Source organism: Lissotriton vulgaris, chromosome 6 (assembly GCF_964263255.1).
Source record: "Lissotriton vulgaris chromosome 6, aLisVul1.2, whole genome shotgun sequence".
Taxonomy (NCBI): Eukaryota; Metazoa; Chordata; class Amphibia; order Caudata; family Salamandridae; genus Lissotriton; species Lissotriton vulgaris.
In genome coordinates, this window is record NC_141694.1 from 519471002 (window position 1) to 519488070 (window position 17069).

Here is a 17069-nt window from a genome sequence, read left to right on the forward strand (position 1 = left end):
AGACCGTGATGATTATAGGAGGAGATTTTAATCGAAAATTCGAACCTATAACGGGTCTGGAAAGTATCCTTGATCTGGAAGATAATGCCATTAATATCCTCGCAATTGAGACCAGTGTAACAGTACCTTGTTCAAAAGCTGCATCTCAGCTGCTCGGCCTGACAGTGACATATGGCTTGCGTGCCTGTAATGGCCGCGTGCCATCTGATTCTCCAAGTAGACCTACCTTTAGACGGGGAAGTTGCGCTAGGCATTTATATTATATAATGGTCTCAATAACCCTCTGGCCGATGATGATACACCTGGCAGTGGAAGATCGCATGGAGAGCGATCATTATCCACTTAATCTGACCCTTACAAATACACTATTTAAGCTGCCTGCGGAAGGAATATCTTACCCTCAATGCTCGAGTATTGACCCTTTATTGTCCAATAATTGAAGAGCACTGAAGTGGCCAGTAGTCATGGGAAATGACTACTAAGTTAATGTCCCCTTTGGCTGATCACTCAGCCCAGAAAATGTCTCTAATAGAGGTTCATGGAAAAATTATATTGGGTCTTGGAGAAATGCTCACTTAAGCTATTAAACAAGCAAATACTGGCCAAAGTAAGTTATCAAAGAGTGGATCATGGTATGACAAAACATGTCGGCTTGCCAAAGCAGAACTGATCATAGCCACAAAAGGTAAGGATATACTAACACTAAGAGAAAAAAGGAAACTCTAAAAGAGGACAATAGTAAGGGCAAAGAAAGGTTGGGATGAAAGAGTCTGGTCAGAATTGCTAGAAGCCTGTAAACTAAAAGACCAGACTTCATTCTGGGGTTTGATAGCCAGGGGAACGAAAGAAGGGACCCCGTCTAGGAACATGTTTTTGGAAGCGAATCTGTGGGTCTCACATTTCTCCACATTATATTCATGTGGAGAAAATGAGCAAAGGTTAATGATAATGAGGATGTAGGATCAAACCCAAGTGTGGCACCCCTATCATTCACTATGGCAGACACTGTGGCAGCCATTAAGAAATTAAATCTGGGAAAGCACCAGGACCAGATAGGATAGCGGGGGACCTCTGAAAACACGAGAGTATGATATGGGCCCCGTATATCAACTCTCTTATGAATGAAATTGCCAGTGGTGCTCCAACCCCTGACACATGGAGGATTGCAGAAATTGTGACCATTTTTAAAAAGGGTGACAGACTATATCCGGCACACTGTAGACCTATTAGCTCGATTGACGTTCTCCAAAAGGTATTTGCACGCCAAGTACCAAGTGCTTGGATTAAAAAAAAATCTATTTTAACTAAGTACCAGGCTGGTTTTAGAGGAAAAATTAGCACTGTTGATCAAGGTTTTAGATTTTTATGTATAATCTGGAAATATATTAATATTAGGAATTCTCACCTGTATGTGGCGTTTGTAGACCTCAGAGCGGCATTTGATCTTGTCTGCAGAGGCAACCTTTAGACGAGATTAAGGGATCAGGGTGTCCCAGGGGAAATTCTCGAACAAATCATTAGGCTGCATGAGGCCAAGTAGTGCCCGCATTAGTAGTAAATAACTTTCATTCGGTTTCCAAATTTTAAAGGAACCACAAAAAGTGCACATGAAAATCAACATACATAGTTTAAAAAGAATAAGAATTAATTTGAAAGATATAAAAGAATAAATAACTGTAAACATTTTAAAACTCTAGGGCTACAATTAATCATGATTACAACAGATTTTTAAACAGGTTTTAAGAAACATAGCAATGCATTTAGCGCTAAATACTGATTCTAATGCCCAGATGCATCAACCTTTTTAGGAAGTGCAAACGGTGCGATTCGCAAAAATCGGCCTTTTGCACTTCCTAAATTGGTTACTGGGATGCATGAAGCATTTTTTGAAAATCGCTATTTTCTGCGAGTTCCAAAAATGCGATTGCTTTTAAGGAATCGCAAATTTGCGATTCCTTAAAAGCAATGCATCATCCTCAAAACATTTGCGATATTACAAATTGCAAATGCAAATTACCACGAAGTTGAACTTCGTGCTAATTTGCAAAAATGTTTAAAAACGCATAAAAATGCATTTTTTAAACGTGTACGTTACAGGCACACATGTCCTTAGGACATGTGTGTATGTAACTCACATGTAAAAGTGCATTTCATGGGTGCAGGGGGGGGGTCCTTTGGACCCCCCTCTCCACCCTTGAAAGGCTTTGATGCATTCCGATTTGAAATTGCGAATTCGCAATTCCCATTCATTCCTATGGGCATTTCAGCCCATAGGAATGAATGGGAATTGCGGATTCGCTATTTGGAACTCGCAATTTTATTGGAATTCGGTAAAAATTGCGATTTTTACCGAATCTCAATAAAATAGCGAAATTAATGATGCATTGCCATTTGCGATTCCTTATTTGCGATTCCTTATTTTTCGCAAATAAGGAATCGCAAATGACAACGTTGATGCATCTAGGGGAATGTGTTGTAACGCCAAAAGGGCAGAACGACATCTTCTCAAACCCAAAGATAACAGTATAGGAATGATCCAACATTTGCGGGGTGATTCATACAATTTGCAGAACAATATTACATGGATAGTAGACTGTTCGGAGATACCATCACAAGGACACCGGGTAGATGGAATGGACCAATCTTGTTTCTTTGGAAATGTAACCAAACGAAGAAATATATTAAACCTGAACCGAGTCAACAGGTATTTTTCATAAGTGGTCAGACAAAAGGTGAGATACGGTTGTATACCCTGTGTACATTGAATAGTTAACATTTGTCGGTTAGAGACTTTGTTAATTTCTTTAGCTATACGCAATTCCCTTAAATGTGACAAACATAACATTTTTAAAGACTTTATTGTAATAGTGGATATGATGGAAGGTTCTTTAAAATATGTAGGAAGATCCAAATCATTAAAAAAATTGTGAACAAAGGACAGCCACGGGATATCTGACCAATTATCTAGGCCCAAACAGTCTAAAATTAATGCACGTGTTAAACTACACTGCTCCGTTGACCAAATGCGGTGCCATAGTAATATTGGCTGAATTTTAATGTAGGCGACAATGTAATCCATACCCAATTCAATATGGCAACCATACGTTGGAGAACACTGCGGAACGGCCAACAAAAAACGAATGAAATAGTTCTCTACCCTCTGTAAAATGTCCACGGGTACATAGCCCCACACCACAGCACCGTAAACAGCTACACTATGGCATTTTGCATGGTATATTTGCATACGTTCTTTTGGGGGAGGCGCAATGAGGGTCGAAGTAGCTCTCAAGAATAGAAGGTGCCTACTGCAAATGACCTGTTTCCCGCATTATTATTTGCAGACAATACTATTTTAATCTCACAGACTCCAAGAGGATTACAGAATTTACTAGACACTTTTAAATCCTACTGCGATGGCAAGAGCCTAGAGATCAACTCGTCTAAAACAAAGTATATGGCAATTAGCCCCCACAAGAGTTTTAAATGATCAATTCATATTAATAATGAAATGATTGAATATGTGCATAGTTTTAATTATTTGGGTATTACTCTAGACTCAAAAATCAACTGGAAGTCACAAATTGACAAAAGCAAAACAATCTTGATACAAAATCTAGCCCCAATAGCCAGAAAGCACAAGAATAGCTATCCCAGAGCCGTAACCCCTACAATAGAGCTATTTAAATATAAAGCCCAATCTGCCACACTTTGTGGGGCAGAATTATGGGGTTACGCAGCTAAACTTGCCTTTTCAATACATGAAAATACTTTTTTTAGGCAGCTATTAGCAGTACCACGACGGACCCCTTTAGCCCCACTTTTTCTGGATTTGAACATACATCGTACTAATGATCATGCTATCTTATGACCTTTGTTATATTGGATACATCTGTGGTCAACAGACAAACTAGTTGACTACAGAGAAGCACTTAAAGAAATCATGAAAATAAGGAATATGATTTGGTTGGCATGGCTGACCCATATTGAAAATTGGCTCATTAAGCTTGGGTTATATCACTACTGGACAGACCCGAATATTTGACCCTGAGCTGTGAAAAAGCTGCTATAGGAAAGGTCTTGGGACTCTGTTCTTAACTCCACATTATATAACTCAAAAATTGGAGTATTAACTCTTAAGTTCTTTGATGTAAAAATAGTGAGCAACTTTGAATGCTTGATGGATGAAATTTTACCAACCGTAGCAAAATCATTGTACTTGAAATTTCTCTATAGTATCCTCCAAATTAAAGGTAATACAGCTAAATGGGCATGTAACAAAGATTGCATGGGAAATGATATGTCAGTAAATTGCGAATTGTGTGTCATGAATCTAAGGGAGGATGAGGCCCATGTTTTGTTCATATGCCCTGCATATTACCATATTAGGAAGAAGTGGGTAAGACCTATCTGTCGCCTCTTAGGATTTAGACCCATTAAGGAAGCAGAAAGAGTGTTTAGAGGGGACACAACTCAAGCTATTGTATTCAGCGTAAGTCAATATCTATTTGCTGTGGAAATAGCCCGTAGAAGGTGAGATCTGAAACTGTAATAGACTATGATGTAGAGTGAGCTATTAGTCATAATAATAATGTTGAAGAGGGGCTATGGGATTTCGAAGTGATGCAAAGATATTGCAACCATCCGTAAATACTACTACATATACAATGTACATCTACAATAATACTACATATACTATGTATGTTTTAATACCGTTTTTAATGTTTTTTGGCAATATTAATTAATAATAGTACCCCTGGTATTTATCTATTTTTTTTAATACTGCAATTACCTTGTATAGAGCGAAATTGTGATCAACTGATTACAAAAATGGACCCGAAAATTTGGAAATTATTTTGCACCCCTGGTTTTAAAGATTACTAGCAGCCCGCCCCAGAGAAAGGGGCTGGGGGCAGCATTTCAGGCTTCCGTGCACTCCCGCCCTGGCCCCCACCCGCCACGACATTGTCTGTGTCCCGGACAATGCCGTGGCAGGCGGGGGCCGAGGCGGGAGTGCAAGCAAGCCTGAAATGCTGCCCCCAGAGCCTGAGCCTTACCTCAGCCGCATTTGCTCAGGGCCAACCTCCTGCACCGGCTCCCTCCCGCCCCGACATTTCCCGTGTCCCAGAGCCTTACCTGAGCCGCCGCTCCTCACTTCACCGTCGCTCCTCATCATCCTGACGCACCTGAGCTGTCGCTCCTCTACGCGCTCCTCACTTCACCGCCGCTTCTTCTCGTCATCACGTATGTTGCGGCCAGCGCTAAGTCGCGGCCAGCGCAGCGTCACGGCCTGCGCTACTTTCAGGGCACTACTATTTTTTTAAGTTATATTTTTAAATTTACGTTTTTTATTTTTATTTTCTATAGCCTATGTCCATCTGCACACCCTGAGGATTACAACAATGTATTGGGTGTGTGGATTGGCGCTGTGGTTCCCGAGTTTACCTCGCCAAAAGGTTTGTATTCTCTCTTTATAATAGTAGTGTAGATATGTGCTATGTATCTTTTATGGTTTGTTTTAACCGAAATAAAGATTTTGATGATGGTTCATTCCCCTTTGCTGATCAAATGTAAAGAGCTCCAATGTCCTTGGACAGGTTTGCCCTATATAAAACTGAAACAAATAACATAAAATAAAAATAAATGCTAGATTTAGAGTTTGCTGGACAGTGTACTCTGTTGCAAACAGGATTGAGTGCTCTGTCTGCCAAACAGATTACCTGACTGCCTCATTTAGAGTCAAGTGAACCATAGTTATTCCTTCGATATTCTACCTATTACATATGTGTGAAAAATGGAAACAGAAATCTAATTACATGAATTGTATTCATCCAGTCAAACATCATCTACCAGAACATTTTAGTGTTTGCAGGGAACTGGATTGGGAGGCAACGATGCTTCAATTTGTGTACCTCAGGTAGCATGTATATTGGGGGAAACCATAAAAACTGTTCTTCAAGTGACAAGGGTCATCATAGCTCAGAAGGTTGTGCCATTTGTCATAGATATGTTCACTTTTGCTTTTATCTCCATAATGGGGTCATGTGATAGTCATAGCAAAAGGTGTTAAAATGCAAGTGTCTCTGCTTTGTATTTTTCACTATCCATAACGTTGATTATGTGGCTGTTCTCTTGTCTAGCCCTGAGCACCTTCTGTTCTGTCAAGTAGACCTTTTCTCATTTTCTTTTCTTGGATAAATGTGCCAAGCACCACTTTCCATACCATCACTCCATAGACCTTAACTTATGCATGTTTTTTATTAAAGAGGAAAAGCATGGAATGTGCTATCAATCCTCTGAAATATAAAATGTAAAGGACAGAATGCATGAACTAAGCTCAGCCACTGGTAATCACTTGGGGCTGCATCCCAGTCCATCATTATTTTTCTCACGATTCCACCATAGTTTTGACTTAGCCATATGCAATTAGGTCTTGAGGCTGGTGCAATGGGAACAGGTCCTCTCTAAACTGGAACACAAGAAACTCAAGACCAGTTTTGCTCTTTTTAGGGATCATCAGTTGAGTTTAGCTTGGTTCAAGTCGCACTTTGTTCACTTTCAGCAATCATATTAGAGTAATTGCTGATATGAAATCTCTGGACTGAATACTTCTTCAGTAACACTCTCACATTTTAGTGTCTCTGCGGTAAACAAAGTACTTGAACCAACCCTGTATAATTACTATGATGCATCACACAGCTCTCACAAAGCCCATCACAACTGCCTTCAGCACCATGCCTATTCAAGCATTGGCATCCACCAATGCTGTCCTTATGAACTGTCAGCATAACAAACTCTGGAAAATAGCTAAATTAAGTGCCAGAGGGTACTCATTTTATTGCCTGCGCAAAACGTGATTGAGGCGTAAATTCCGTTTTGGCATGAGAAACACTATTCTTACTCTGGCAGTAATTGTAGGTTTTTGGCCAATCAATCTATACCAGGTAAAACCTGTTGCAAAATGAGCAGCCATCCCATTCAAGTTCAGGCTTGGATGAAAGTAAACAGGAACTGACACAGCATAAGCTCCAGTTTCGAGATCCGCAATGCAGAATGTCAAAATGCCATAGAAAAGCAGTGGGCCACAAAGTACCTGGAATAACTCTGTCTTTGCAACTTCCTCCTAAACTGCAGGATCTTATGTAATAGTGTCCCGGTGGCATTAATCTTATTCCGGGTGGCTGCATGGGAAAAGGATTCAGCTCTGGTGAGACTGGTACGGAGACTCTGCTCATGATGGGAATTAGAAAAAAGTGCCACTTGTTTTTTGTATTGAAATCAAGACTGTGTATTGATTTTCATGAGTACTGAGCACTGCTTGTTTGAAATTGCCTTATTTGCAGTGTCACCCCCATAGTGTTTGCCTTCTTCCTCCACTTTTCAATTAAATCATTTGTATTGTCTTTAGGACTGTTTGCTAAATAATGCTAAAGTCCTTGTGCTCTCAACTTTAAACTTGGTAGAGCTGACGTATACTCAATTGACATATTGAAATTACTTAGACATCCCTAGAAAAGTGGAACTACATGTACCCAAGGCCTGTAAATTAAATACGAGTAGGCCTGCAGCAGAGATTGTACCACCCGCGTGAGTAGCCCTTCAAACATGTCTCATGTCTGTCGTTTCATAGTCTGTGTATGCAGTTTAACCAGCCTTTTCAACCTGGCAAAATAAACCTTGTGTCAGGCCTAAACTTAATTTTTAATACATATATGTCAACACTAGAATAGGCCCTGTACAGCCAAAAGGGCACAGTGCAATACGTTTAAAAAGTAGGACATGTACTGCAAAATTATAGGTATCCTGGTAGTGAAAAACTCTTAAATTCATTTTTCAATACAGCAAGGCTTTTATCTCCCATAGGATAACATTGGGATTACCCGATTACCTTTTATAAATGTAATTTCCAAATGGGAAAATATGATTGTTTAAGTTTGGTGCCTCTTGAATACAAATTTTAAATCCTAACATGATGAAGTCATGTTCTAAATTACAATTCTGAAAAGGCCACTTTTCAGAAGGTATTTTCTTGCCTTAGGTGTTGCTGGTAGTGTGTCTTGTATCACATGACTGGGTGTAGTTGGCAATTTGGCTCTGTGTATTCCTCCTATAAAGCATCACACAAATTGAGCTTAGATGTGCCTCAATGGGCCATTTCCAGATGGGAGGCAAGAGCTAGGCACAAGTTCAGTTACTCTTGAATAGACTGTGTCCTGCTCACACATAAAGAGCTGCATACCTCATGTAGAGAGTCTGGAGCCAGGGCAAGAAGGGAGGAAATCTGAGCACTTCAAAGGCATGTCTTTGAAGCCTCCCCCTTTTCAAAGGCATCACTGGGCATAAGTACTGGACCTCAGACACCACTGCATCAGCAGACTTCTGGACCTGTCGATACTCTGCTGGGAAGAAGGACTGATGTGCTGGTGAAAGGACTGCAACTCTGCTGGATTCCGGCTTTGCTGTTCCCACCTGCTGCCCTCTTGCATGGGTGAGAAAGACTGGATATGCATCTCTTGAACCCACAACCTAGAGTTACTCCATTGGCTAGTTTACTGGCCTCCCTCCTGATCTGCAGCCTTAGGGAAATAACAGGCTTCCAACAACTTTGCATTTGCACCTAGGCCATCTGTGAGTCTACCCTCTCAAGTGGTGCCACCCCATCCCCCTGGAAGTGGGCCTAAAGTGCTTACAAGCGGAACCTCTGTATTTTCTCTGCTTAGCGGGGCATTCCAGAGCCGAACCTATGCATTTTCTTGGCTGGGATGGGCATCTTCAAGCAGAACTGACGTATCAGGGCTGCTACTCCCTGAATTGGACCCGGTGCAGAAGGCACTCATTGCCCTCACAGTCCTTGGAACCGATGCATCACCAAAGACATGGTTCATCGCTGGCCTAGGTCCTCGCAACCCTCATCAATGGAAGCCTTGATGATGACACCTGATTCCGCATCGCTGCCTCGCAGCTCTTCGAAACCACAGCATAACCAGCTGTGCCCCGCATCGCCAACATGAGGACTACGTATTGCAAGCTCCATCAATAGGATCCTCAACGATGATGTAACAGGATCTTGTGCCGCAGCCTCATCGCATCTCAGAACCAAAGCACTTGCCTCAGCTGTGTGGTGTTTCTTCAACTATGATCCATGCAACGCTTCAGAACCATGATTTAAGGTATTTGTTCAGCAGGCCTAACTGGGTTCTGTATCCCGCACATGCTCCATCATTTCCAGAATGAACTTGTGACTTTGTCTTGGTCCAGCGCTGCCAGATAGCTCTTGTTGGTGCTTTGTTCTTTTTGGTGCTATTTCAAATTCCAGTTTCATAAGTCTTTATTTCGGTAAAATTAACCATAAAAGACATCACAGAATAAGAACATACAATAAAACATTAAAACCGATATGATACATGAATTACATAATACACGGTACATCACTAGCTGTTCAATTATAAAAATAATAATGGTAATAAAGATAACAATAGACTGTCAGACTAGCTAATGCTGTGTATATATTTAAGTCAAATTAGCCAGGCCCAGCCTAGAAATTTGGCTACTGATATGACCACCGGGAGAGATGTTACCATCCCTAGCGACCTTAGAGCTTCCCCTGCCCCTCTCATCTTAAAGTTCTGACAAATCGGTTTTAGCCATTTTTTCCGTGGGCCAACATATGCAGGACACACGAAAAAAAGATAACTCAGTTTCCTTCTGATCTTGACACCATGGGCAAAAATCCCCTGCACCCCCCCTCCATTTGTGGGTAAACGACCTCAAGGGTAATGTTCCTGCTCTAAATTGATCAAAGAGTTTTCTATCAATGCTCTTTGTTATGGCATCCCAGTAGGTCTCCAAGTTTGTATCCACTTTATGGCTCAAAAATCTACTAGAAAGGGTTGTTAAGCTATGTTCCATAATCAGTCTATGTCTATATGCGGCCCAAAACTGGTCTTTAAGATCCTTTTTTCCGGGGAACACACTGGTCCTGGGGTTGGACCATAGCTGGATAAGGCCCATATCTGACAGGGTGGATTTGATTGCTTTAAACCAAGGGAGATTACCGCTACCCACTATTCGTCTGAGGTCTTCTATACCCTCAGCAAAGGAAGCCAATTCAGGAGTTACCCAAATTCTCCTCCATAATTGAATAATTCTCAATTTGGCTAGTTCCTCTATTGGATAACAACCCAAGTCCAACAATAGAGGAAGCATGGGGGTCGATTGGGGGAGACCCACCAAGTTTCGTAGAAATTTATTTTGTATTTTCTCAAGTTGGGACAAGTTGGCGTAACCCCATAGGTCCGCTCCATATACAATTACCGATCTAATCTTAATATTGTATATTTTAAGTGCCGGGCTCACTCTCTTAGTTAAGGAAGATCTCTGCTCCTTGACCAGTGTCCCACTCAGCTGTGAAAATTTTAATGACAATGCGTCTAGCTGAGCAGACCATCTTAATCTATGATCTAGAACCACCCCCAGGTAAGTCATCTCATATACCTGTTCCAAATTTACACCATTAAGATTAACCTGTCACAATCTTGGTCTATTTTTTTGTAAAAACCATAAACTTGGTTTTGCTTGTATTAACCTGTAGGTCGTTGGCATCACAAAATTCTACAAATTTGCTAAGTGCCAATTGTATCCCCTTTTGGGTTTTTGAAAGTAAAAGCGTATCGCATGCAAAAATTAAAAGCGGAACCTTCATACCACCCAAGCTGGGAGCGTCTGTGGGAGTGTCCGAAAAATAATCAACAACTCTGTTAATGAAGAGGAGAAAAAGGGTGGGGGCGAGGACACATCCTTGGCGGACACCTCGAGTCACTGGAAACTTTTTAGTGACTTGGCCCTGCATGCCCCAACGAACCTGTGCGTAATTCTTCTCATGGAGTCTTATAATTAGATCCAACAGGTCCATTGGCACACCCATTTGTGACAGAGCCTCCCATAATTTGGTTCTTGGTACCAAGTCGAAGGCGGACTTAAGGTCCACAACAGCCGCATAAATCACACCTTCACTTAAGACCACCACCTTCCAATAGATTAATAAGAATTTTAGGATCTGATCTATTGTGCTTACACACGGCCTAAAGCCGGCTTGCAGTGGTGATAAAATAGACTTTTCGTCCATCCATGCTATGATCTTAAATAGCACCATCCGAGAGATGATTTTTTGGATGGCGTCTATGAGACTGATTGGACGGTAATTAGTGGGCAGGGAGTGATCCACCTTTTAAAAATTGGGATGATTTCCGCCCCCTGCCAGGAGTCTGGTATCGGGGCAACATCTGCCACCGCATTAGCTATCTTCAATATATAAGGGACCCAAGCTGCCTGATCTGATTTAAAGAGATCTGAAGGAATGCAATCTAAGCCGGGAGCTTTCCCACCTTTGGTCTGGTTTAAGGCCAGATGCACATCTAGACAATCAAAAAGAGGATCATGACTCAGGGTTCTTAGGGGGGCCTCCCGTAAGCTTGCAACAGGGACTACTATAGGGCCAGGATTGCTAAATTGAGCCCCGAAATGTGCAACCCATCCATCTTCAGCTACATAAATGGAGGGAAGTTGTGATTCGTAAGAATTCCCCCACTTGAGAACATGCCTGAACCTCGATTGATTAGAGGATAAGCTTGCCTCATAGAGATCCTGCCAATATTTGTCGTCCCAAGCCAACTTGGCCTCTTTCTGGCAACTTTCATATTCATGCCTGAACTTACGTATGCCGGCACTGTCGCGCGATTTAAGTGCTGCGAGTAAATCATTATGGGCTTTACGACAAGATTCGTTATACCACTTTCCCCCTCCCAAAGGTGTTCGGGTTTTTTTCCCAGATTTGTTATTTGTTTTTGTAAAAACTGATTTCAAAAAAAGGAAAAGGTTATCGTGTAGCCCGCAAATATAAGCTGACTCAGTCATTGTCTCCATGGCGTTCAACGTCTCCACCACTTTCCCTGAAATTTGACTTAAAGTAGCGGGTTCTTGAGCTACTCTACTCCACTGTACCCTTCTGCTGTCATTCTCCAGGAACACATCTGCTGTAGCACAATTGTGGGGGGCTCCCAAAAGGTAATTACTATCTAGAGATAACCTGAGTACTAGGGGGTTATGGTCACTCTCTGGGCGATCCTCCACCACCATATCGACCAGAGCGGACCAGTATTCCACCTTGAGAAAGTAGTCAATCCTACTCGTCCTATGTCCGTTATCAAAAGTGTGCTTCCCTTGTTTATCTGACGGGGTTCGCCCATTTGCGGCTCTCAAACCCCATTCAAGGCAGAATCCAAGCCAATGGAGGGCTGCTTCTGTCCCTTTCTTGATAGGAGATAATTCTAAGGGCGGAATCTTCCAAAGTTTGTCCTCTTCTACCTGGAAGTCCATCTCTCTATCAGAAAACGGCTCAAAGGTGCAGTTAAAATCGCCTGCCAAAACAACAAAGGATTCCCTTTCGATTTGATTAAGTATTAACTCCAGATCATTGAATATGCCAGTTGGGCTGCGTCCGCCTGGGATACCCCTAGCATAGACGTTTATGATGACTATCGTCTGGGAGCCTGGATTTGAGAGCTTAAGCACAAGAATATCAAGATTAGTAGTGGACATCTCTGTGATGTGATAGACCAATGACTGTCTTATCCAGACACATAGACCCCCTGAGGGTCTGCCCACTCCAGTCCTACAACCACGTTTATAAAAATTTAGAAACCCAGGTAGGAAGATGGGATCAATTGCCCAGGTCTCTTGGAAAATCAGAATGTCCTGATTATTCACCAGCTCCACCCACTCTTTAATTTGAAGCCTACTTCGCAGGCCAGCTATGTTCCACAAAATAAGTCTCATTGATGATGGGTGGTTGGCCGAACCCGACCCTGCGGAAATATTAGTGCTAGATGATAACGAGTTTCCCCCCTTGGACTTGGAGAAGCCTGTCAGGGTACATCATCCCTCTTGAATTGGAAACAGGTTTTGTCGTTTTTAACCACTCCGCTAATAACCAACTCAGCTTCCTGAGATCTATCTTGAATCCCACTATATGTGCTAAACTCCTTCTTTCCATCCTCTAGTGCCAGCCCATCCTGGGCCTCGACCTCATCTACTACCAAACTCTCACCCCCTTCCCCTCCACTAAGATCAAGCTTCTCATCCCCTATATTAAGAGACAATACATTCTGTACTTCGTCAAAAAGGGGTACTGAATCTATGGTAGTAAGAATACCCGTACAATCTTAAGTGAACTCTAATTAAATGGGCAACAGATCAAGTCATTCATTTAGATCCAACCCCGAAATGGGTTCATATAGATTATACAGCGGGATATTCTAGTACTCGTTATAGTTAGTGTGATTGGTATAATTGTTTGGAAGGGGGAAGCGTCTGGGGGAAATTGACGACCGGGGGGGGGGAGAGGAGTATTTAGATTATAAGCGGGGCGAGGAAAAAGTGGTGTACAGTGAGCTAAATTCTGAGGGTTAAAGTTTCTATTAGTTCTTGGATGAATAGGGGGTCTAAACAGGGCCTCTGGATAAAAATAGCTCAGGTTTCTTGTTGAGACTCCACCCTCATTTTTTCCTGGATACCAGTCGCTTATGTATGTAACGACTCTGTGATCCGTAAAGTTAACGATCACAACGTCACCTTCAATATCTTTCGGTCGGGGACCCACCCAGTTGCATCTTCTTACAGAGATTATATCTCCATTTAAATGGGCGGGAAGGGGTCTGCTATTTCTCAACCAAAAAATAACTTTATTTTTCAGATTGTCATTGTGTTCAAAATTTCCGTTATGAATAGGGGGGACACCTGTTAAAAGGATCACAAAGTTAGCTGACTCTGGAGGTCAGTCCACTGTAGTCGTACAATTTGAGGTGGTTCTTTTGTTATTAACTACCCCCGGGAACATGGTAGGCTTAATCGTAGGAGGGGGCGGTTTATTCGGAACCAACAATTTCTTCTCTTTGGCTGGCTTATGTACAGCCGTCGGCTTAGTAGAAATAGGAGGGGCACTTTTATTATTGGATGTTAAGTTTCCCTTAGTTTTGTGTGAACTACTTGGGTTCGATGTAGTTGAACTTAACTGGCATTTTGGTTGGGGCTGATCTCTGGGTTTCACAAGATCAGGAGTTGTGCTCAAATGAGCAGCTGCCAAAAGGCAGTCAATTTTTTCCCCCAGAATTCTAACTCTCTCCATTAGTGGGAGCATATAAGATTTTAAAAGCTGTTCAAATAGTTCTACTGACTCTTTGTTGGACATAGTTGGTGATTCTCCAGGGAGGGGTGGTAATAGTTGAATGCCTGGTAAAACATTGCTCACTAAAGGGCCAGCTGGTTTAGTTTTGGGGCCTACTGAAGGAGGAGTAGTACTCAATAAGTTTTCCCCATTTTCTTTTTACCCCACATTTTTTCCTCTTTTTCCTTGAGGGAGAGTGAGGTACCCTCCGTGGTTTCTTAGGATTACTTTTGGTCTTGCTAGCAGTGTGTGATGAAGTAATCTCAATATATTCGACAATATCGATTTCGTGAATAGAGAGGGTTGATTGGAGTTGCGTCTCAAGAATTGGGGGAGCTGAAGAATTTAGATCGATGAGACTATTAGAGACAATGGGAGGGCTAATTGTATGCTCATTACTAATGTTAACAGAGTGAACAGGGGTTGTACTGTGATCTTGAAAAATACTAGGTATGGGGTTCGTACTGAATAAATCAGCATCTACATCCAACCTACCAGTACTGCCCAATTCTTGGGTGATAGTTACATTATGGGGAGTAGTCAATGGTTTCTTTTTTAGTAGTTCTATAGAGCGACGACGCTCTGCATGTTTCTCCGCTAACAGGAGTTCTTTGTCAATTTCTTTATTTGCCCTCGCAAAGTATTTATCCAGGGGACCAAGGATGGAAACCCCAACACTAGAGGGTAAAGAGCTAGGCATGTCTATAGGCATCCTTGCTGCTTAAGGTACCCCAGAAAACAACAAACCTTTAACAGCGATGAACAAATGAAAGAAAAATTTTAGTGACCAGGCCCAGCCCAGCCTCCTTCAGCCCCTGACGGCCACAGATGGTCCCGCCCTTGTCCCGGGCATCTCTTGAACAGAATAGGCGTGATTAAAAAGTTGTACTTTGTAGTACGTGTTGTACTACAGTACAAAGTGTTATTTCCAAACTGTGCTGTTGCTGTAACTTACGCTTTTGAGGAAGTTTACTACATTTCAGTATTCACAAACTGCACTTAAGAAGTACTTTTTGTACATTGGTCTCTACTTTCATTTTTTTCAAAGAAAGGTTGTTGCAGTTCCAGTGATTGGTCATGAGTAGTGCACGACCTACTGAGAAAAGTGTAAGTTACTACAAAAAATGCAGTATTATGGACAAAAAGTATTAAGCTACTTAAAAGTGTACACTTACTCAAAAGTCTGTTACCTTTGTTAATCAGTTCCAAGAAGTCAGAAACGGAGAGATGTAACATCTCCTTACTGTGTTGGACTTGCCCTGGTTACATTTCATGCAGTAAAGCAGTGAAATTTCGAGTTGTGTGTGTGAACTTTAGACACCTCATACGCGAAAAAAGGTGGTCTGCTCAGCGCAACTCTTCATCATAAAGCCCCTGAGAGTGATGAGACAAGGACCATTCCTCACTGAACGTTTTGTTGCTTTAAGGGACACAAATTCACGTCTCGCCTTTGCAGAGTTGCTTTTAGTTTCTAAAACTTTGCTTGATAGTATTACATTTCTAAAGAAATGTGTCAGGTCACCAAGAAAATTGAAAAAATGTTCTAGCAGCTCCAATATTTTGTACAGAAACAATTGACGATGAATGAATTAATTTATTTTGGGCCTAACCTAGCTTGAACGATATTGATTTTATTTCGTGATGGCACTTTATATCACTGCCCTTCAACAACAGAGTGATCAGTCCATTCTGTCAGTTTTTATTTTCTAAACTACTATGTGCAGTTTGTGAGTTTGAAAGATGCGGCTATAGCCTTCCCTGATATCCTCTGGTTTTTGGCAGAAAAAATATAGAGATATTAAACTGGATTTTCTGACAGTTCAAAAGCGGACCGATCTATAGCATTGTAAGCCATTGGCAAATAAATTCAGACACACTGAGAATCAATTTATTCTGTGTGGATCCAGTTATCATGAAGAAGATGATCAAGAGACTTTGAGATCGCCCTTGGTATTCATTCAATGAGTCAAATTAGATGCATGGGTTTATGGATTTTTGTATTTTATTGTGCTTTGAAGGCAACTGTTTATGAACTGCCGAACAATCAAGAATATCTCAAATCAGTAACGTTTTTGGCTTTACAAAAATCTTAATGCTGTTATATTAAAAGCAGCAATGGAAACTCCCTCAAACCGCGGCCTGTAATTATGCTTAACTATATTAATGTAGCAGACTGACGTTTGAAGAAATAATGAATTAAAATAACTAACCCCCCCCCCCCAATTGAACACAATTTACAACAAAGGACACTATAATGTAGCCCATGATAAACAAATATATCACATGGACTAAAATCATGCAATATTATCGAATTTGGAATAATGCATGTGCAAACAAAGAATTTTATCTGAACAACACATGGTTACCATTAACTACGTTATTCCTAACATTCACTCTCAAAAAAGTACTGCTTAGCTGCAATTTCACACGCCACATAAGACAACTTGAGTGCAGCTTCCGCAATTTTCGTATGGATACACCAATTAGCCCCCATGCCACATGGAAGGCAGAGGAGGAGGAATAGCCAAAGCTACAGAGAACAATGCCAAACTATTGCAGGAGGAAGTGGCCCATTGTATAAAATAATGCTTAGTCTCAGTGAGTATTACAGCATATTTTATTTAGGGCGATATCACAAAAAGTGAACACAGTGCTTAAATTAGACAATAGGCTGAATCAGAAAACATTTTTGACTGCAATTTTGTAGAGGTGGTAATGTATGACAAGAATGTTTATGCATTTGTGCTGTGTTACATTTTGTTGTGGTGATGGCGTGCTGTTCTGGTTTTTGTCACCTCATAAGCCACCAGGGCCCTTATTTATTTCAATACATGCAATCACTCCTCTACCC